The sequence below is a fragment of the Camelus bactrianus genome, chromosome 6 (genome assembly GCF_048773025.1).
Source record: "Camelus bactrianus isolate YW-2024 breed Bactrian camel chromosome 6, ASM4877302v1, whole genome shotgun sequence".
Taxonomy (NCBI): domain Eukaryota; kingdom Metazoa; phylum Chordata; class Mammalia; order Artiodactyla; family Camelidae; genus Camelus; species Camelus bactrianus.
Window position 1 is genome coordinate 31,933,136 of NC_133544.1, and position 22,918 is coordinate 31,956,053.

A 22,918-nucleotide genomic window follows, 5' to 3' on the forward strand; every position below is an offset into this window, starting at 1 on the left:
AAGACACTGAGATTTAGAGGTTCGTTGTTACCTCTGCATAATCTTGCCTATCCTGCTGAATTTATAAAGCTATATAAACTGGTTGTTGGTACTTCTTCCCAGCACAGTGGGCTTTCATATTCCAGAAAGACTTGGAGTTTTTTGTTGGTTTTTTTCAGGGTTGGGAAGTGATTAGTTCTATTTATTTTTACTGGAGGTACTGGGGATTGAACCAGGACCTCATGCATGCTAAGCATACATTCTGCCACTGAGCTATGTCCTCCTTCTGGGGTTTTAATTGCCTAAATGCCAAGTTATCTGCTCAAGTCCTAGGGTGTAGAGGTTTCTCCAGTTAGACCCTTTAGCTTCTTAAGAACCATGGATTCTTTTTACACTACTGAAAGAAATCCATATTTTTAAAGGAATGATAAAACATTTCCCCTCCCTTCTCAAGCTAGATCTCAGCAGGAAGTCTTGCCACTGGTTTTCCAACTGCTATATTCACTCTGTGACACCGATACCCTGACTCATCAAGTTTCCTTCTGTCTTGACAGTCTGTCCAGCTCATGGCCTAGCCTCCGTGAAACATAAAGTCTGCTTAAACTATTCGTGTTTCCCTTTTTTTAGAATTTTTTCACACTTACAACTAACATTGGCATTTAATAACGTGGGACCTTGTTTGGGGGACTTTAGTTTTTCACTCCAGTAAGATTAAGGACCGGGACCTTCTTTTAGGTCCCCAAAGGGCATAATGCAGCATTAGGCCTCTAGGAGATGGCCTATAAACACTTACTGAATTAAATTTCTGGGTGATGTATTTAAGCTCAGGCTTGCCACATTCCTGACCCCTTCTTCCCAGATCAAGTCTGTGGGTAAAGAAAGATGGCTGGAAACACTGCCGCACTCTGGCATTTTCTCCATGTTCACGGGGAAGGCAGATATGTATGTTGTAGGCTAGGGAGCTGGGAAGGGGTAAGAGTCAGGGAGTTGACACAATATTTACTCCTACTTCCTTATACATCACTTAGTAAATATAGTTAAGTTCTCATCATGAGCTCAGCATACATCCTGCCTCTCCAGGTAAGCATATGGCTTCCAGGTCTCTGAGGACAGGGACCATATTTTCTAAAGATCACATAATGATAGTTCTTTTACTTCAAATAAGACCCAGTGATAAGACCTTGTATTTGTGTAATTATTTAAAATAATTATATATTTTTAATTATGAAATTAAATTACACAAATTAAGGTACTTGCTAATTTATTGTCTCATTTGCTCTTTATAACAACCAAGGCTCCAAATATTTAGTTCAGGACTTACTGCAAGAACTACCAAGTTCAGAAAGAGGTTTGAAAATGCCCATTAGGATGTTTTTGAATTTCTATGTACCCAGCAACTATTCCCCTCACTTAAAAGTTAGTCCTGAGTACAACTTTAGTGCCCATTGCTAATCTTGGCTGGTGTTGTTTACAAGAGAAGAGGCAGCTTCCTGTTTCTTTAGCCACTGTGGCTAGGCAAATGCAGAGTTGTTTGTCCTCTTAAAGTCTACTTCGGGACAAGTAGAAAATGATCACTGACTGAGAACCCCTTACCCAGGGCATCACTTAAGCCCCCAGACACCAGAATTCAAAGATTCACACTTGCTCCAGTTGGTATGAGTTAGGGCCTCAGCCTTGGAACTAAACCAATTACCAGGTTTCCCAAGAAGCCATCAGTGCTGCTGGGAGGTGGGGTGGGGGAAGCTCAGAGGTTATCAGCCTTCCAGGCTCAGAAAGTCAGACCCAAACTGGCCTTGGTGGAGAAGAAGAGAGAGGAGGGGACAAGTCCTTCCCTGAGCCCTCCTCTTCCTTGGGTTCTACGAGGAAGCTCCAGGCTGCTTTTCCTCTACTTTTCCAACCAGTCCTTCCATTCCTTCTATGTCAATGGAAGGGCCTTCTTAGGGTGACCAGGGTGGTTTGTCTGAGACTCAAGGGGTCCCCAAGCTAGACTCTCAGTTTTTAACCCAGGAAAGTGCTGGGCACACCAGGACTAGTTGGTCACCCTAGGCCTTTCCTAGGGCTCTGATCCAGGTCTTTTTCTCTCCTTGGTCTCCTCAGGGATTTTTCACTGATTCCACAGATTCCACCAGCCTTTGATGCATAACTCTCAGATCCCCACCTCGGGCTCTCCTGAGAGCCAGACTAGCACGTCAACCACCAGCCTGATAGTGCCATGTGCACATCTCAATTCAAGTTCCATGGGCTCCAAACCAACTCACCCCCTCACTCCTCCACGCCACCAACCATGGCCCCCACTCATCTCCCAGGGCTTCTGTTTTTGTCGGTGCCACATCACAGTGTCCCAGTTGTTCAAGATTTCTTTATTCCTATTTATTGTGTACCTACTTTGTGCCAGATTCTGCCTTAGGTTCTGGGGACTCGGCAGTGAACAAAAGTCACTGCCTTTGTGGAGTTTGCTTTCTAGTCAAGAAAGATCGAAAAGAAATATATACACATAGTCCTGGGTATATACCTGGAGGGACCTCTACTGTGAAAAGACACATGCACCCCAGTGTTCACAGCAGCACTATGTAAAGTAGCCAAGACATGGAACCAACCTAAATGTTTAACAACAGATGACTGGATAAAGAATTTGTGGTATATTTATACAATGGAATACTATTCTGCCATAAAAAAGAATAAAATAATGCAATTTGTAGCAACATGGATGGACCTAGAGGCCGTCATTCTAAGTGAAGTAAGCCAGAAAGATAAAGAAAAATACCATATGATATCATTCATATGTGGCATCTAAAAAAAAAAAAGGACACTATGAACTCATCTACAAAACAGAAACAGACTCACAGACTTAGCAAACAATCCTATGGTTACCAAGGAAAGGGGGTAGGAGGGGATAAATTTGGGAGTTTCAGATTTACAATACATATAATATATATATACAATATTTAATATATATATAGGGCCACTATATATAAAAATAGATAATAAAAAATTTCATTTTGTATAGCACAGGGAACTATGTTCAATATCTTGTAATAACCTTTAATGGAAAAAAATGAAAACGAATATATGTATGTATATTCATGACTGGGACATTGTGCTGTACACCAAAGATAGACACGTTGTAATTGACTGTACTTCAATACAAAGAAAAAAGAAAGAAAGAAAGAAAGAAAGGGAAAAAAGAAAGAAAGAAATGTATACATACAGTCAATGAGGGGTTAAGTACAATGGAGAAAAAGTCAGCAGGGATAAGGAGCGCTGAGAGAGGGTCTGTAAAAATAGATCAGTTGAAGGGGGAGTTCAGGGCAGCCTTTCTGATGCAATGACATCCAAGCAGAGGCCTTGGAGGGAGTGAAGAAATGAACTTATATGGAGTCAGAGTGTCCTGAGCAGAGGACACTGAGCACAAAGGCCAGTGCAGCTGGTCAGACAGGGCAAGAGAAAGAGTGCTATAAGTCAGGGACCAAACAGGAGGTCCAGGTCCTGTAGAGTCTCGTAGGTGAAAGCATTTTATTTTGACATTTTCACCCTCTAACATATTGCCAGACCTTGCTAATCCCACCCCTGCAGGGTCTTTCCTTTCCGTATCTGTGGCTACCACCTTGTGAAGATCCTTCTCACTTCTCAATTGGTACATTACATTGGCTTCCTGAGTAGTCTTTTTGCCTCTTGTCTCGCCTATGCTAATCCTACTCATGCCCACTCTGGCTGTCATCATCATAAGATCATTAGCATACATTTGTGGAGCTCCGAATAAAAGTGTACTGAGAAAAGAGGGGGACGGACAAAGGGGAGGTGTTCCTGCAACTCCCCAGCATGTCCTTGTCAGAAATAGAACTGTCAAAAGTATGTTGTCAAACATGTCAGAGTTCTGGTTTTATGCCACAATGTAAAAACTGCAAATTTTTCATCAAAATAAAAAGTAAATAGAAAGATGAATTAGTCCCCTTTGGTTGCCATTTATTGAAACCCAGTTCAGGCTGTCTTTTCAAAGGTAGTATGCTAGCTCATGTAATTTAAAATTCGACATCTTCAGGAATGGTTGGTTTCAGGTGCTCAGCAAGGGCAACAAGAAATCTACGTGCGTCCATCTCTCAGAGCTGCCTTTTCTCTCTGTTGTCTTTATTCTCAGGCAGACTCTGCTCATGCAGTGGCAAAGGTGGCCACCACTGGCTTTGGCTTACATGTCCGCAGCTTAGCAATTCCAGCGGGAAAAGAGTGCCTCTTTCAGCAACAGTCCCAGTGCTGACTCTCACTGACCCTCCCTGGACAAAGGACTTACTCCCCAACCAGCCACTGTGACTGTGGTTGGCCAAGCCTGGGTCACATACCCACCCTGGGACCAGAGTGGGGCTGGGGGTGGGGTGAAGTCATCCCAACCTGAACTACACGGAAAGAGTGGGAAATGGGTGGTTCCCAAAGGACCATTTGGTATTGAGGAAGGGGGAGGGAATGGTGCATAGGTAAAAACAAGTTTCCACAAGCAAAAACTAGGAGCACCACTGCTGGTGAGCCCTAGCCCCGAACACCTGAGTAATCAATAGGCCTCCACCCTCAAGTAACTGTAGTCCTGCTGTGCTTACATTTGATTATTTCAGTAATGCTCTTCCTCCGACATGGTAAATGGCTCCCCCTTGCCGGGTCTACTTCACTTGCTTGACTGCAGGGCCTGAGGATGGACAGGGTCTCTATCCCTATACAAGCAGGCTCTCAGTGAACTGCAGCTGTTGTTCCCGACAGCTGTGGTCGTGGGAACAGGCAGTACTGCTGACCCCTAGAATGTCATAGGTAGGTGTCTACTGAGACTGTGCTGACTGAGGCCAGTCCCCCACCCCACTGACGTGAAAGGCCGGATTCCTCTTTTCTGTATGTGCCTTTGCATTCTGTGGGTACATAATTCATACATATACATTTACAAATATATGTATATTGTGTGTGTGTGTGTGTGTGTGTGTGTGTGTGTATACTTATATACATAAACTCATTTAATAGACAACAACCTCATGAAGCAGGCAGGGTTATCCTCATTCCACACATGGGGAAGGTGAAGCACAGAGATGTCGAGCACCTTGCCTGCCTTTGCACTCGCCTCATAAATCGAGGGCCCAGGATTTGAACCCAGGGCTCTCCCAGTCCCCCGTGCTGTTGTAAGTCCATCCATGACCCCATTCCCATGAAGGGGAGGGAAGTGGCTTCTCACACAAGTCCACCCACAGCCCTCAAAGCACTAGGAACTCAAGAGCAGCCATGACTGCCTCCCAGGCAAGGAGGTGGCCAGATTCTACCTCATTCTACTTCTTTAAGGGGCACAGAAATGGAGCAGAACCAGGATTAGTGACTTGATAAGAGTACACTCAGAAGGGTAGAGGAAGTGGTGGTGCTCGGGCCCCCTGCCACCCTCTCACCTCAAAGATCCTTCCACCACAGAGATACCGCCCACCTCCAAAAGCTGTCAGCTGCGGTTGGAACAGCATCCGTGTAAAAATAGCTGGGCCCACTCACTCCACACTGCTGGCTGCTCTGTCCGAAGACTGTCTGCGCCCCCGGTTTACTCGGTGCCCGAGCTGCTTCCACCCGCCTCTAGCACGGAGGGAGGCGTCTTGGCAGTGGTCTAGCTCCAAGGTGCCTCAGGAACAGAGCCCGCTGCCCCTTAGATCTCGTGTTGGATGGTAAGCTTGCAGCCCCACCAAGGACCCCGAGGGCCGACTTCCCTTTGCCAGGGAACTTTCTACCTTGAGTTGCCTCCAGCTCAGGGTTCCCTCCTCCGACCTGCACTCCAACTGGCCCCTGGTGGACCTGGGTGATAACGTGTGGCTGAGGTGGCGAGGGAGTCCTGACTAAATCTTGGAAGGCTCAGGGCCTGGGAAGGACAAGGAGGGCCCGAAAGCCATTCTCAGCAGAGGCACCCAGGGGAGGGTGAGCACCACGGAGGCCTGGAGTATCCTGAGCAGGTGGCCAAGTGAAGCAGCAGGTGGAGAATATGGGTGCAGGGGTGTGGTGGTGTTTAGAGGGAGTGGGCTGGCCTGGGGCTCTGGCTTCTGCAGTTAGCCCGAAGCTAATGGGCTTGACTCTTGGGGAGATGAGACAGACAGCAAGGCCCTAATGAATCTGATTCTAAACGCACCCACTGTGGGCAGGAGCTTGAGGACTAGGGGAGGAGGCCCAGGCTCACAGCTCCCAGGCACCCCTCAGGAGTTAGGTCAAGAGGTAACCGAAGTAGACCCAAGAGGAGCCACTGGCTAAGGAAGCAGCAGGGTGTTAGCAAGTGGGAGGGAAGGGTGAGTGGGGAAGGGCCTGCCCTGCCCACAGTCAGATCTGGAACCTAAGCCTTGGATTTTAATGGTCACGTAGGAGACAAGATCTTGGACTAAGGAAGTAAATATTTACTATATTTAATCCAATATACTCAGATTTTATGATGAGAAAATATTTTAAAATATTGAGTCCACCGTATTGATAGGAAAAGAAGTCCAAATAGACTCAACTTTTTAAAGTGTATTTTAAACTTTTTATTATGGAACACTTTACCCACTCCCATCACCTGGATTATTTCAAAGCAAGACCCAAAAATCAAATCATCCTACCCAGATGTTCCAGTAAATATTTTTAAACTTTAGAGCAGTATTTCTCAACCTAGGGCAATTTTGTCCCCTAAGGGACATTTGGCCATGTCTGGAAATAATTACTGATTGTTGCAACTTGTGTATGGGGGTTCTACCGATATTTAATGCATAGAATTCAGAGATGTTGCTAAATGTCCTACCGTACAAGAGAGCACCTGCAACTAAGAATTGTCTGGCTCAAAATAACAATCGTGCTGAAGTTGAAAAATCATGTTTTAGAATCTAAAATAAAAGGATCGTTTAAATACATAACTACAATAATACTAGCATACATAAAAATTAACAATAATTCCTCAATATCAAATATCCAATTAATTTAAATTTCATCAATTATCTCAAAAAAATTTTTTAAATTTTTGTTTAAATCAAGATCCAAATAAAGTTCACAGATCGCAATTGATTGATGTATTTCTTAAGTCTCTTCTCTATAGGTTCTCATCCTTTTTTTCCTTATAAATTACTTATTATAAAATAAATTAATTTTGTTACAAAATATATTCTTGATATCAAAATTTAAATATTGCAGATAAAACTAAAATTCCCCTCCCACTGATCCCTAATCCTGGTCTTCTCTCCAAAGAATAACTAATTTATCCAAATTGTGTGTGTATCAGTTAAGATTATATTCAGCTATGTTTCAAAAAACAAAATAATAATAAAACTTCAAGTCTACTCATTTTTTTGGGAAAATAAGCCCAAAGGCAGGCAGTCCTGGGCTAGTGTGGCAGCTCCACGAAGTTGGTAGGGTCCCAGGCTCCCAGCTCTCTGCTCTACCCTCCGTGAGTGGGGTCCTCATTCTCAGGTCACTATGGCTGGTGGAGGCTCTGCCCTCTCATCTGCACTCCAGGCAGCAGAGTGGAAAAGCGAGGAAGAAGGGAACATCTCTCCATATTAGTTTCTGGGACTGCTGTGACAAAGTACCACGGGCTGAGTGGCTTATAGCACAGAAATTCATTTATTGTCTCACAGTTCTGGCAGCTTAAAATCTGAAATCAAGGTGTCAACAGGGTTGGTTCCTTCTGAGAGCTGTAAGGAGAAACCTGTTCCATGCTTCTCCCCTTTCTTCTAGTAATTTGCTAGCGGTCTTCGTTGTTCCTGAGCTTGTAGAAGCATCACTGCATTCTCTGCCTTGATCCTCACATGGCATTCTCCCTGTGTGTGTGTGTGAGTGTGTGTGTCTGGGTTCGAATTTTCCCTTTTTATAAGGAAACCATTCGCATTGTATTACAGACCCACCCTAATGACCTCATCTTAATTAATTATATCTGCAAGGGCTCTATTTCCAAATAAGGTCGTATTCTGAGATACTGGGGATTAGGACTTCAGTATGTGAATTTGCTGGGGTGGGGGTGGGGGAGGAATTCAACTCATAACACCCTCCCATAAGCAGATTTCATAGAAGTCTCTTACACTTCTTTGCTTACACTTCTTCGGCCAGAACTTAGTCTCATAACCATACTTCGCTGCAAGAGCTGCTTGGGAAGCTAGATTTAGCTGAGCACATGGCCATCCCCCCAAAAGTCAGTTTAATGTTATGGAAGAGAAAGAGAAAATGGCTCTCAAGGCAACAACTAGCAACCTGGCATGGAATGTATCCTACCAGACGTTTTTTCTGTGCGTTGCAAACACATTTAAGTACCTTTCAGGAGGCAGTGTTGGATTCTTCATCCAAACAGCTTTACCTCTTATGGAGCACCCACTAGGAGCCGGGCACTGCCGAGAGCCTCATGTTTTTATCTGTAATCCTCAAAACACCCTGTGAGCAGAGGTGGGTTTAATTTAAGTCTCAGGGCCCCTCACTTACACAAGGCTCTTTCAAGGCCCAACTCCCAATTTTGGATTGAAACTTTGGATTCATTTTCTTTTAGAGGATCCCTAAACTTATACAAGCCTCAGATCCTGGATCTGTTCCTGCCTAAAAGATAGGCATCTTTATCCTCATTTTATATGTGAGGAACTTGAAGCACAAAGAGGGCAAGTATTTTATCTAGAGTCACAGAGCCAATAGTGGAGTTGAGTTTTAAACCAAGATCTGTCTATTTCCAAAATTCAAGCCATTTTCCCTATGCCTTGCCTGCCAATGGATGCTGAAAGCACCCCAGGATGCTTTCTCCAGTGTGATCCTCAGCCACAACCTCAGAGTGGGTATGTGGATTCCTTGAGAGTTGGCTGCTGACCAGGGCCATAGGAGGCTGCTGCTCAGGTAAACCTTCCTGTGGAGGGAGAAGACATCTCCTGTAGAAGACCCTGAGCTGGGGTCCATCCCCAGGGAGCACACTTGTAATAGCTTCCCAGAGCTACGATAACAACCCACCCCGAACCAGGTGGCTTAAAACAACAGAAATTTATTCTCTCACAGTTCTGGAGGCCAGAAGTCTGAAATCAAAGTGTCAGCTAGGCCATGCTTCCTCCAAAGTCTCTGGTAGATAATCCTTCCTTGTCTCTCTCAGCTTCAAGTGGCCCAAGAACCCCTTGGCTCGGGACCACCTCACTCTGCTTCTGTCTTCACATGGACTTCTCCTCCATGCCTGTGTCTTCTCCTCTTGTCTCTCGTAAGGACACTTTGCTTTGGGGACTTAGGGCCCATCCAGGTAATCCAGGATGGTCTCATCTCAAGATCCTCCATTTAATTATATCTACATAGAGCCTGTTTTCAGGTAAGGTCACATTCCCAGGTTCCAAGATGTGGACATATTTTGGGGGCACCATCCAACTCATGACACAGTTTATCCCAGGGCAGCAAATTTCATTTCCAGGACCAGCGAAAGGGGTAGGAAAATATGGTTATGCACACTGTCCTTCTGGTCCATGTTAATCAGCAATGGCAAAAGGGACCACAGTAGAACCGTGGAGACAGGGCTACCCATCTTGGAAAAGCATAAGTGGACATAATTGCCCAGGGCCTTAAAGTTAGAGAAACTCTGAAGGTTCTGCCAAGTGTGGGCATGTGGGTGCCAAGCTTTTTCAGTAGAATGATGAGTTATGCTGGCATATTTCTCTCTGTTTACTAGACACTTTAGAGAAGTTCCCTGTGAAATGAATTTTAAATCCAGAAGCCAAGTCAGGAGGGGCACGGGAAGACAGAAGGATGAGAGAAACATTTCCAATTTACCAAGCTGTGAGTTCCAAGGCCTCACTTCTTACTTAAGAGCAGGGCGTTGGCTAAGGATAGTCATGGAAAGTTCCTGATGCCAGATTTTGGAGGTAGGAGAATGTCATCATTTCAATCCTGTACCTGTCGCCATGATCTCTAACTGATTCAAATTCAGTTTCAGCAATGGATACTCATTTACTGAGAGCACACAGGGCACCAGGCAGGCTTATTTCCTTAGGTATTATTACTCTTTCCACTTCCCAGACAAGATGCTGAGATTCAGAGAGCTAAAGGGACTTGCCCAAGGTCATGTAGCTATAGGTAGTTGAAGCAGGAGTTTAGAACATGTCTTTTGATTCCTAACTTGGTGCTCTGTCCACCATAGCCCAAGACATGAACACTCCTTCCCACTTGCCGACTCCCATCCTGGGGAGGGGTGGAGGTGGGAGCAGGCCCGTCTGCTACCCACCAGAGCTTGCTACCCCCCTCCCGTTTGAAGAACGTGCTGCAGCAGGAGGCACGCAATCAGTGTTTCTGTTGGTCTCCAGTAGGAGCCCAAGAAAGAGCCTAATTAAGGACTGCAGCATGCCCGGAAGGCTCTGCAGCCATGGGAGTTGATTCCCATGTGTTCTCTGAGCCCGATGTTGCATATTCTTCCTGTTTCTGTGGTGCGATGCCCTGTGCTCTATAAGCATCAAGTATTTGTGAACCAGTTTCTCCATCCACGCAGCTCCTGGGCAACCAGAAGCCATCCCTGTTTTAATTTAGGAGGGACCAGCATGTGCAATCAATAAGTGCCCCACAGGTTATTAAAGGAGAGAAGGATGGCCCCGACAGCCGAGTTTACTAACAGGGAAATGGTCTTCTGGCAGCTTCTGGCACGTGGCCTGTGAGAGATTTACATTTCCTTTTTAGTCCAGAAACAGGGGCCTTCCCTTTTCATCTCAGCCCTAAGCCTGAGGGCAGTGAGCTGGTGGAGGCATGATCTGAAAGAAAACTTCCCTGCAATGTCATCCCAGAGGGGGCGCAAGGATGGAGGGGCCTGGGGCTGGGGAATCAGCCCAAAGCTTTAATAAAGTCATTTATGTTTTGAGGCTCCAGAAAACAATAGAGTTCCAGGACAGGGCTGAGACTACGGGGTGGGAGTGGGTGGATGGGTGTGGGGTTAGGCCAATGAAGTAAAAAGAAATAGGCAGAGGCTGCCAGAGGGGAGGTGGTCCTTGGTCAGCCTGGCAGGCTCTGGAGAAAGTCCTTTATTCACTCTTTTGCCTTTTCTCTTTGTTTTGGGTCCTTTGATTTCAGGAATCTGCAGTACTTTTTCCGTTCACTTGTTAAACAGCTTTGGAGGAAGAGGGCAGGTTGGATTTAAAAATAAAACTGTAACGGCGTTGGCTTATTTGGGTAAAGCAGAAGGAAGTACCCCAAGCCCACTTTCCGGAAGGCAGAATGGTGCGATACAGCGCTTCTCAAACCTTTCAGTCTCAGGACCCTTTTACTCTTAAAATTTATGTAGGTTATGTCTTTTGGTAGAAAATCTAAAATATTTATTCATTTAAAATACCAATAAATTCATAACATATTAACATAAATTATACATTTTCATTTAAAAATCTTTCAAAACAAAAAATTAGAAGAGTGACATTGTTTTATAATTTTGCAATTTTAAAAATGTCTGGATTAATAGAAGGTGACTAGATTCTTGTATCTGCTTCTGTGGTCAACATGTTGCAGTATGTTGTTTTCACTGAAGTATGAGGAAAATCTGGCTTTACACAGATATGTAGCTGGAAAAACAAAGAGTATTCAATAGTCTCTTTAGATAATTGTGGATATTCTTTTTGGATCCTGCACCGAAATGTAACAACTTTCTTAAAGGATAGTTGCAATGTGGAATCTGAAAGCGTATCAGTGAATTTTTTGTGTTCTGTTACATAAAAATCCATTTGTTGTGCACCTTGAATGAATCTTTTACCCATGTATGATTTTGTAATACCATGCATTGATCACTGAAAAATATTGCTTTACTGAGTTATGCAGATATTACAAATATTGACCCATTTTATTATATAATATCAAAAAAAATCACATTCATTAATATCACAACTGATCTCTTTGGAAAAATCCTTAAGTTTTGGGAAGCTATGAAGCTCCAGTGTAGCGGATACAAGTTTTCCAAAATTCTAATTTTTGCTTGGAAGTTCAAATTTTATCCTTGACAACAAATACTATCAGTTGTTTTCCCTGAAGTGACAGGCCCCCTTTTGTTCATTTTGAGAAAATGTCTGCCAAATACTAAGTCTGAAAAAAACATTCTTTGTCATTTAGTCTTTCAAGAAAGGAGGAGGAAGGGGGACGTTCCATGAAAAATAATGGCTAGTTCAACTCACAAACTCATAGCTCTGTCACGTAGAGAGAGCTTTCCCAAGAGATAACCATCCCACTCCGGAATGCGGTAGAAGCACTCTAAGCACACTGCCCATTTTATTACACAGAATGTTTTGAAAAGTGTCACTATTTAACAAGATTAATCACTTTTACTGCTTCATCAAGGACATTCTTAAATGAAACTGGCATTTGTTTTTACGGCAAGTGTGTGGCAATGACTGCTGGAGCTTGGTGCCTGCTTGATTCGTGCTCAGGTGGTAGGAGTTTCACCCACCAGCGCTTTTGCACCTTCAGCGCAAATGTCAACAAGGCGAAAAAGGCAACAAAAATTGCAGTATTTTTATGAAGATAGTTCTTAACTTCACATATACCAGGTAGGTGTCGCAGGGATTCCTCAGGCCGCTACAGACCACATTTTGAAAAAGGTAGCTGGAGGAGATACAACAGTTGACTAGAGGTCGGTGACTGCTTACCCCAGCTTTGCCTCAGGCTAGATCTGGCTTCTGCAGGTGTCTTTCACTCAACTGTCTCTGTATTTGCATTACAAACAGGTTGGATTAAATAATCTCTATCATCTCACTGTCAATTTAGGAGCACATTGAGCATTCTTTATCACTGACTTCTTATCAGTTTTATTGCCTGTTTGTTTCTAATATGGCTTGTTCTTTCTGGTGTGCTGTTGTCAGGATATACAACCACATAATCTCTTCCTAGCCCTTTGCATAAGGGAGGGCAACTGGCTTTCCCACAGAATGGGTGTTCTGTTGTAGAGGGTGGACTGAATACTCCACCTCTACTCACAGAAAGAAACTTGGACCTCAGAGATGTGTTGTTGGAACACAGTACACTTGCCCTGAATGATTCTGGAAGGGGTATTCTCAGCAAAAGGGGGGAAATCCAGGCCTGGAAAATCGGGGCCAAGTCATAATCATAAAAGAAATATGCTTTTTTCATGAAAATAAAAAAGACTAGACTGGGTAATTTTCTGAAGAAATCTGCATTTAGGGGATGGTGATTTACATTTGCCTCCAGAGGAAAAGAAGCCAGTCGTCCCCTGCTTCTCCTCCCTCACCGGCATTCATGTCCCCAAGTTTACCTCCTCCCGCTACAGAGCCTGCAGAAGCCTGAGCTCAGGGAAAATGCAGGGATACTCAGCTGGTGCCCGAGGGACAGGATCTGTGAGACACAAGAAAAGACTGGCGCTGAGGCTGCATTATCCTGAGGGAAGAAGTGGTATCTGAGGACGGGCTGGGGCCCCCGCCTGGGGAGATGTTTACAGGAGGATTGTGGAGAAAAGAATGTGCACGTATCATAAGATATCAAACAAAAGGCAATACAGAGGCATATTTTCCCCTTTATGAATTTATAAACAAAGCAAAACCCAGCTAAACAAGGGTACAACTCCTTGTCTCCCTCACCTTTATAAAGCTTGAGAATAAGTATGCGAGCCCTTCAATAAAAGAGTGGCATAAGCCACTCTCAAAGTCCAAGATGTGTTTGGTCTGGGGAAGACAGTGAACCCTTGTGGCAGAAGCTCTTAAAACTGACCCCCACCTCACCAAGCCACCAGCTTAGGGGATGTTGTTTCCTCTATGAAGACAGCCAGCGTCCATGGCGCTCCAGATCCTTGTAGTATGGACGCTCTCGGGTACTTGTGTTGCCTCAAATTGAGCTGCGTGCTCACCAGGGTCAGTGCTGTTTGTCCCCAAACCCGTTTCTGCCTATTGTACTTGAAATTCTGATTATATAATTTAACTATTGTGAAAACCAATGAAATGCGAGTGCAAAAAGAGGTTTTGTTCCTGTGAAAACTGATGCGGTATGATTTGGAAAGGCTTGATAAGGACAAGTCACACACACACAAAAAAAATTGCTATTGAACTGGTGTGGGAAAGACTGGGGAAAAAATCATAAACAGCTTAGAATAAGTCTGTACTCAGGTTGCCTTGTGTCTTTAAGTTCTCACTCTACTTTAAAGAAACCCAAACTAGAACTTACAGAGATTCCGGTAGAATGAAAGCCCCGTGATTATGGAGACCTTGTGTTGTTCACTGAATACGCCTGGCACATAGTAGGTATATTCTACATACATTTGTTGAGGTTTATTATTGCGATATTTATGGAGATTGGTCTGGAAGATATAGACTGGATAGAGAAGCCATTCTTTTGAAATCTCTCTGATCTAGTACGCTATAGTGAGGACATGTGATGGTAAGAAATGCCTCCTCCATTTCAGGATATGTCGAGATTCTTTGGATTTGGGTTCCAATTTCTATGTATTAACCTCGTGGCCTTGAACCAGTTAGCATGCTTCTCTAAGCTAGAACTTCCCCAACTGGTGGGCAAGGAACAGATTATAGGTGTGCTGAAAGCTTGATCTTCTAAATGCTCAGAGTAGCCAGGCAAGGCCTAAGGTAGCCAGAATCTCCGGGCTCATCATTTCTGGCAGCCTCAGCCCTTTTCCATAGTGAGATCTATACACATATACACAAGGGTATGTATATGTAAGTATGTGTGTATGTATATGAATATATGTATGTGTGTATACAGATATACATGTCTGGTGGTAATTGCCTATGTGCATCATAATATGGAAAAGGTTGGAAGCATCAAGAGTCCAGCTTTAACTCCTCAGCTAACAAATCCTGTCCAGCACTTGTCAACATGTTGTTATGAGGAAAGGCTGTGAAAACTGCTGGTGGTTATACACACAAGAGGCATTGTGACACACCACATGCCTGGAGTCAGATTCCATGTCTCCAGCCCTAGTTTCCTCATCAGATTCCTCAATCAACAAGAAACAAGAACTAAAAACAGAAAAAGATGGCATATAGAGGTCAACATTACCCTTATTTCTGATAAGTCTTTATTAGGAAGTGTAACTGTAGGCAAGTGAGCTTCCTAACACTGAGCTTCAACGTGAGGCCAATTTACCCAGCCAGTCACGGGCAACCCTGGACCATACTCTTCCTCCGCAGGGGAGAGCTTGTCCCTGGAATCGTAGAGTGGAAAACACACTCCCTGTGGGCAACTTACTCCCAAAGAAAGAGAAGGGAGGACTGGTTCATGCATGTCAAGTCTCTTATTCCAAATTTACCACTCAGATCTGTCACTCCACGCCCCCTGGGAAGGAGTGTATGCAGGGATGGAGGAGTGCCCTAGCAGAGCTCCTCCCATGTGGAAGAATGCACCTCAGATGCACCTTCTTGAGATCTGAAGGGAGACGAGTCTGTTTCACCTGCTGTCCTGGCAAACATGGTCACAGAGGCACTGGACTTTTGTTGTACTATCAGCAGAAGTCCCAGTGCCCCGTCACCTGCTTCCTGGGTGCAGTGAAGCAGGAAGTGGGGCATCTATTTTTGCCCAGGAAGATCAAGCAGGGACAGTCTGGCCCTGGACATGGTTTCCTGATCCCTGGATATGGGTTACATAGTGTAGTTCTGTAGCCACACTTGCCATGGAGCCTTCCTGGTTCCCCCAGCTTCTCAATTGTGATACAGGTTGCAGCCACCCCAGCCGACATTTCTGCAGTGTTCTGCTGGTTACTGTTGGAAGTATAGCCTAGGACCTTCTCCTCTAGACCACCCATGAATTTCTAAGTGCCTAATTTCCTAAATTAAATCCTTTTCTGCTTAGAGCGTTATCTGAAACATAACAATGATCCAAGGACACTTAATAATGTATTAGCCCTCCCCAGAAACCTTCCTCCCTTTTCCCTTCCCATCTTCCTGCATTGGTCCTTCTCATTTCTTATTGATCAGCATACGGTCACATGCCGATAATCTAAAACTCTCACTGGCCAAGGGAACACAAGTCTATGTTTGGATCATACTAGTCATCAAATCACCAGTGTGGAATGATGAGCATTCCAATTTTCTAGACCTGTATTTTCCCACCTAACAGCCCAGTTCTACCTTTTCTTTGTCTTGGGGTCCAGTGTCTAGACCTTAGAGAGAAATCATCAACATACAAAGGCCAGCCTTCTTCTTAGCTACCCCTCCAGATTCCTGAGTTCTTCCCTCCTTATCACGAAACTGTTTGAGAACAATCTTGTCTTGAACTTCACAATAAATATCTGTTGAATTGAATTGATTTAACTTCTGAGTCTGGCAGTTTCATAGGCAGCCCTGGGTTACCCACAAATAAGCTACTATTTATAGAAGCAGACCGCAGAGCAATCCCACTGAAGTTACATGCTATTCAAGTCCACACCTTAGAATGGTGGTAGGAAATTCAAGTGGAACTCACTGCCAGCCCTTGTCTCTAACTTCAACTCGTTACTGGAAGAACGCAGGCCTCTGGTGCCCTTCAAGTGAGGAGAGTGCTGGCTTTCCCACAGTCACTTGGGCATTTTTTTCTGGGGTTTCCTCCTTCCTTAATCTGAGAGAGGGATGACATTTTTGAGTATTCTAGTGGTTTTGGTTAAACTATCTTTCCTCTTGGAGATGGAGGTCAAATCACTGAATATATATATATTGAGTACCCACTTCATGCAAAGAACACTTTGGGGCTGTAGAGTACATACCTCAATTCTTATCCTCAAGTGATTTATAATCCGATGGGGCAGCGGGCAAGAAATGCACAGAAAATGCTTTTTCTTGTTTATTTTTCACTACCCAGGTCACTAAAGGGATATGTAAAATTCATATTTCTGAATCATTTGAATGTGTGTATATGGGGAACAGGAAGGAGTTTTACTTCAGCTCAGAAAAAGTCTTCACAGAGACCGATTAAGTCTTTTTCTGGAGATTGAATGAAACCATTATTCCAGGCCCAAGAGAATTGCCAGTCATGATCCTTTTAGGATCTTCTCCGCTTGAAAGGCAAGACCTGTGTCTGTCTGAACCATTTCCTATAACAGTTAGCATAGCTGAACTGTAAACTCATACAGGCAGGGATCAATAACAACACTCACCTGCCTACCTGCAGTCGCCTGGCCTGTGTTAGATGCCAACAAATACCAGTGGATTCAGGAAAGAATGAAGGAACAGGTGACACAGCACAAGAGGAAGTACTAAATACATGTTTTTATGGGAACAATCTGACATTCACCTGCCCTGTCTACTTCGACCAGCGATGTCTCCTTGCTACAACTGGCCACGCTCAGCCAGTGCTCAGACGGTGACCTACTTCCATGTCATCAGTAGTCTCTGCTAATACTGAAAATCCTTTGAAGACATCCCATCTATGAAAATGAATTCCTGGTGAAAACAGAGCAAAAAGAGAATTTGAAGGAGAGATGAAACTTTCAAAAATCTTTAAGGCAACATGAGACTTTTTTTGTAAAGGCATGTAGCGTGAGGAGCTCTCAGCCCAAGGCATGGCAGTCAATTTGTGTAGATGATAAGACCTTTCAGTGTCAATGAGGGGGCACCATTAATAGCCGAGTATGGGATCTGGGTCCTAGGCACGTATATTGGATAAAGAGTGCCTAACCGTTTGTTATATGCTGAGCTGTATCCCCCAAATTCATATGCTGATGTTCTAGCCTCAATATATGAATTATCTCAGACATCTGGGTTACCTCACAATGTAACAGTATTGGGAGGTAAGTTTTAGAGGGGTGATAGTTAAGATGATGCCGTTAGGACCGGCCCTAATCCACTCTGACCGGTGTCCTTAGAGAAGAGGAAATTTGGACACACAGAGACACCCGATGTGTGCACTCACAGAGGGGCGACCGCGAGAGGACACAGCAAGAAGGTGCCCGCCTGCAAGCCGAGGAGAGAGGCCTCAGAAGAAATCAAACCTGCCCACACCTTGATCTTGGACGTCCAGCCTCCAGAACTGTGAGAAAACCAACGCCTGCTGATTGAGCCACCCAGTCTGTGGTATTTCGTTATGGCAGCACTAGCAAGCCAATACCACATTTATTAGAGAATTCTTCATTGTGGTGTTACCACAATGTGTCTGTGCAACACCTACATGTACTCACTGGCTCTGGGTGATTGGGGTTACATAATAAAGCACAACCAACTGATAGCACAGGAGACCGGGTTTTGCTAGAGGGAAGCAATTGGCAAGAACTTCTACAGTCTCAGGAAATTGTGTCCCTTGACACCTGTAGGTAAATTGTCTTACCCCTAAAAAGGATTCTTTTCAATGTTTCTTTTTATCTCTTCCCTCCATACCCTCTTCTCTCCCCACTTTGCCACCCTTTCACTCTTCCCTACTGACCTCACCCCTCACCACCCCATCCACTAGCCCTTCAGCTGGCCTTGACATCCATTTCTAGCTTTGCTTAAAAAAAAATAAAACTGTTGTTTTGTTTTGTTTTGTTTGTTTTTAAGGCTTTCAGCAGATTTCCCCAACCAAAAGTCGGGAGCAGGTTTTAAAACCTGTTTTTGAGGGTAAGATTTTCAACTTGGCCTCGCGTCAGTTGGGAAGATGGGCTCAGAAAAGCAGCCAGTCATCCTGAGGTACCAGGAGGGGTTTCATTATGGGAGAAAAACACCGGAAGCCTTGGTTGGGAGTCCGCTCCATCTCCAGAGCAAAGGGGCACAGTGGACACAGTTCTGGGGAGGACACCATCTGAGCATAGTAATGAGAGTCTCTGAGGCTCAGGGCCCAGGCAAGCCCCCTCTTAGTGTCTCAGGAGTCTGCCTCCCACGGTGGGTGCCATGGTGTCAGCTCCCTTCTATAAAGCAGTGGACTAGTCTCTGGGAGACCTAAAAAAATTCACTTCACTCCCCTAGATCTGAACTGTAAAAAGTTCCACTTCCTGACCATAAAGATTAGACCAGATTAGTCACTTTCCATTGTTTTTAGTGAACTTTGTAAAAAGAACTGTGAAAAATGAAAAGAACTTTCCTCAAACAAAGGCTTACACATAAGTTCATATTAAAAACAAACACACACATTGCTGGCTTGGCTCGGGGCAGAGCCCCACCCACTCTTGCCTTGCCCAGCCCTTCCTCCTCCTCCTTCAGGCAGCAACCAAGCACCCTCAGTGGATCCCCTGGGTTGAAGCAAGATGAGAATCACCAGATTTGACTATCTCTGAGGCCAGTGTGCAGAGAAATGTTTAACAGCAAACTTTGTGGGGAAGGGTGCTGATTTGTAGTGTTGCCTGATTTCTGTGGTATAAATACTTACCACCATGGCTGCATTCAAGCTACTGATGTCACATCACTGAACTAAAAAATAGCACAGAACTAAAAATAGGCGGCCAGCCAGTGAATGATGCAACGACCCAATGAGGCAATGACCGAACTCACACTCAATAGGCTCTGTAGTTTGAGATTTTTTTTTAACATTTCTTATTGATTTATAATCATTTTACAATGTTGTGTCAAATTCCAGTGTTCAGCACAATTTTTCAGTCATTCATGGACATATACACACTCATTGTCACATTTTTTTCTCTGTGAGTTATAACATTTTGTGTATATTTCCCTGTGCTATACAGTGTAATCTTGTTTATCTATTCTACAATTTTGAAATCCCAGTCTATCCCTTCCCACCCTCCACCCCCCTGGCAACCACAAGTCTGTATTCTCTGTCTGTGAGTCTTTTCTGTCCTGTATTTACGCTTTGTTTTTGTTTGTTTGTTTGTTTGTTTTTGTTTTTGTTTTTGTTTTTTAGATTCCACATATGAGCGATCTCATATGGTATTTTTCTTTCTCTTTCTGGCTTACTTCACTTAGAATGACATTCTCCAGGAGCATCCATGTTGCTGCAAATGGCATTATGTTGTCGGTTTTTAGGGCTGAGTAGTATTCCATTGTATAAATATACCACCTCTTCTTTATCCAGTCACCTGTTGATGGACATTTAGGCTGTTTCCATGTTTTGGCTATTGTAAATAGTGCTGCTATGAACATTGGGGTGCAGGTGTCATCCTGAAGTAGATTTCCTTCTGGATACAAGCCCAGGAGTGGGATTCCTGGGTCATATGGTAAGTCTACTCCTAGTCTTTTGAGGAATCTCCACACTGTGTTCCATAGTGGCTGCACCAAACTGCATTCCCACCAGCAGTGTAGGAGGGTTCCCCTTTCTCCACAGCCTCTCCAGCATTTGTCATTTGTGGATTTTTGAATGACGGCCATTCTGACTGGTGTGAGGTGATACCTCATTGTAGTTTTGATTTGCATTTCTCTGATAATTAGTGATATTGAGCATTTTTTCATGTGCTTTTTGATCATTGTATGTCTTCCTTGGAGAACTGCTTGTTTAGGTCTTCTGCCCATTTTTGGATTGAGCTGTTTATTTTTTTCTTATTGAGTCGTATGAGCTGTTTATATATTCTGGAGATCAAGCCTTTGTCGGTTTCACTTGCAAAAATTTTCTCCCATTCCGTAGGTTTTCTTCTTGTTTTATTTCTGGTTTCCTTTGCTGTGCAGAAGCTTGTAAGTTTCATTAGGTCCCATTTGTTTATTCTTGCTTTTATTTCTTCTAGGAGAAAATTTTTTAAATGTATGTCAGATAATGTTTTGCCTATGTTTTCCTCTAGGAGGTTTATTGTATCTTGTCTTATGTTTAAGTCTTTAATCCATTTTGAGTTGATTTTTGTATATGGTGTAAGGGAGTGTTCTAGCTTCATTGTTTTACATGCTGCTGTCCAGTTTTCCCAACACCATTTGCTGAAGAGACTGTCTTTATTCCAATGTATATTCTTGCCTCCTTTGTCAAAGATGAGTTGACCAAAAGTTTGTGGGTTCATTTCTGGGCTCTCTATTCTGTTCCATTGGTCTATATGTCTGTTTTGGTACCAATACCATGCTGTCTTGATGACCGTAGCTCTACAGTATTGTCTGAAGTCTGGGAGAGTTATTCCTCCAGCCTCTTTCTTTCTCTTCAGTAATGCTTTGGCAATTCTAGGTCTTTGATGGTTCCATATGAATTTTATTATGATTTTTTCTAGTTCTGTGAAATATGTCCTGGGTAATTGGATAGGGATTGCATTAAATCTGTAGATTGCTTTGGGCAGTGTGACCATTTTAACAATATTGATTCTTCCAATCCAAGAGCGTGGAATATCTTTCCATTTTTTAAAGTCTTCTTTAGAGATATTTCTTCAATCAGTTGTGGGGTGGACTTATGTCCATCCAACCACATTCTGTCATCCAGGCTTCCATGGGGCAGGATGTACCAACTGTGAACACAGGTAACAGCAACGCACTAAGTGAGTGGGGGCTCTTTAATGAACCCACAACAGGGACTTCATCTGATGATCCAAGCTAATCATGAGTGAAAACTCAGGCATGCCAAGAGGCCTACATAGGCTCTACCTAGACCTCCAGGCAGCCGTGATCACCCTGCCTTGGGTGGGTATGATCTTATTCTAAGTGTCTTATCACTCCTCCTGGTTACTGTCTCCTACAGGATGGATCAATGTCCAATTCACATTTTTGTCCTTCCATTTTTCCCAGTCTTTGCAAATAGCAAGGGTGTTCAATACCCAAGTAGCCTGGATTCTGAACCAGATTTAAAATTTTAGTTTTGTCACTTACTAGTTGTGTAACCCTGGGCACACTGCTTAATTCTTCTGTGCCAAGTTCATCCTCAATAAAATGTGAATGGTAATAGTACCTACTTCACAGCATTATTGGGAGGATTAAATGAGTTTCATACATATTAAGGACTTAGTACAACGGTTGACACATAGAATATGCAGTTTAAATACTAGCTATTATAGATTACCATTACATGTAGTATATATGTGTTACATATTACCATTATGTGACAGATGAATGCATGCCAGAGAACAAACGCACAGGAAAGAAGGGCCCAAATGGACAGGCAATGGGATTCCTTTGAAAAACAAATACCAGGTTTGGGTTTATAATAATAATTATAATAATAACAATAATCCTGGCTAGCATTTATTGGATGTTTAACATGCATCTCACAAGCATTATTTCATTAACTCCTCATGAAAATCCTCATAGAAAGGAACTACCACTAGCTGGAATACACAGATAAGAAAACCCAGGCCTGTGGAGGATACGTAACTATTCCAAGATCACTTAGTTAGTTCAAGACAAATGCAGGTCTTTGGAGTCCAGAGCTTGACCTCTTAATCATTAGTCTTTACAGCTACCACTACAGCCCTATCAGCCAGCTCCTAACTTCCAGGCCATTTACTTGCCTTCTCTTCTCTGTACTTTCTCCCAACCACCTCTCCATCTCTTCACCTGTCCCTTCAGGTTCAAGCAAGACTTACTTCCTTTCTGAAGACCTCCCAGACTATCCCCCTTAGTATGACATTCTCAGCACTTTCATACACTGTGTGCCCCTCATTCTCTCCCACCTATGACAAAGTTACCTGAGATTCTTTCTGTGTCACACAAGTAACAGTCTAGAGATTTTGCAAGATCTAGGTTAAATCCACGCCCTAGTTTAAACACTGCCCCAGCCCCATGACAAAGCCAACCTCTGCTGAAGCTACCCTGTATATCCATGTGGGTTCCCCAGAAACTGCTCTGTGCTGCTGGCCCTGGTGTAAATTATAAAATGGGAACAATGGGAAGGTCAGCAGAGTAGAACCAAGCCCTGCTGAACCAAGCCCTGCTTAACCAAGCACTCTTCACTCTCAGTCACCTAGGCTCCATGATGCAGACAGAGGGTGTAGAGCTAAAGTCATGTAAGAAACATTCAAGCTATTTCTACAGAAGAGATGACACACCTCTACACTCAAGGTGCCTCCTGCCTGCTCATGGATGCTGAACCCTTTTAAGAACATCTACAGAGCAACTCACAAGTGAATGCAAACACAGTACAGAGCACAGAGAAGAGAAGATGAGGGGGTGGGAAGCTAAAAGGAGTGCTCAGAATGCAGTAGAACTCTTCAGGGAACATTTCCTAGAGGTATTGAGTAGATCTTACAAAAATT

The 22,918-nt window shown here is 43.7% G+C and overlaps 1 long non-coding RNA gene across 1 annotated transcript in view; it reads left to right on the top strand.

The window, feature by feature from the left end:
* The first annotated feature begins 5,468 nt into the window (after positions 1 to 5,468).
* Positions 5,469 to 22,918, top strand: part of LOC123618859 (uncharacterized) — a 31,656-nt gene continuing 14,206 nt past the window's right edge. The window contains exon 1 of the long non-coding RNA XR_012507274.1: positions 5,469 to 5,651. This is a non-coding gene — a long non-coding RNA (uncharacterized LOC123618859). The remainder of the gene's footprint in view (positions 5,652 to 22,918) is intronic.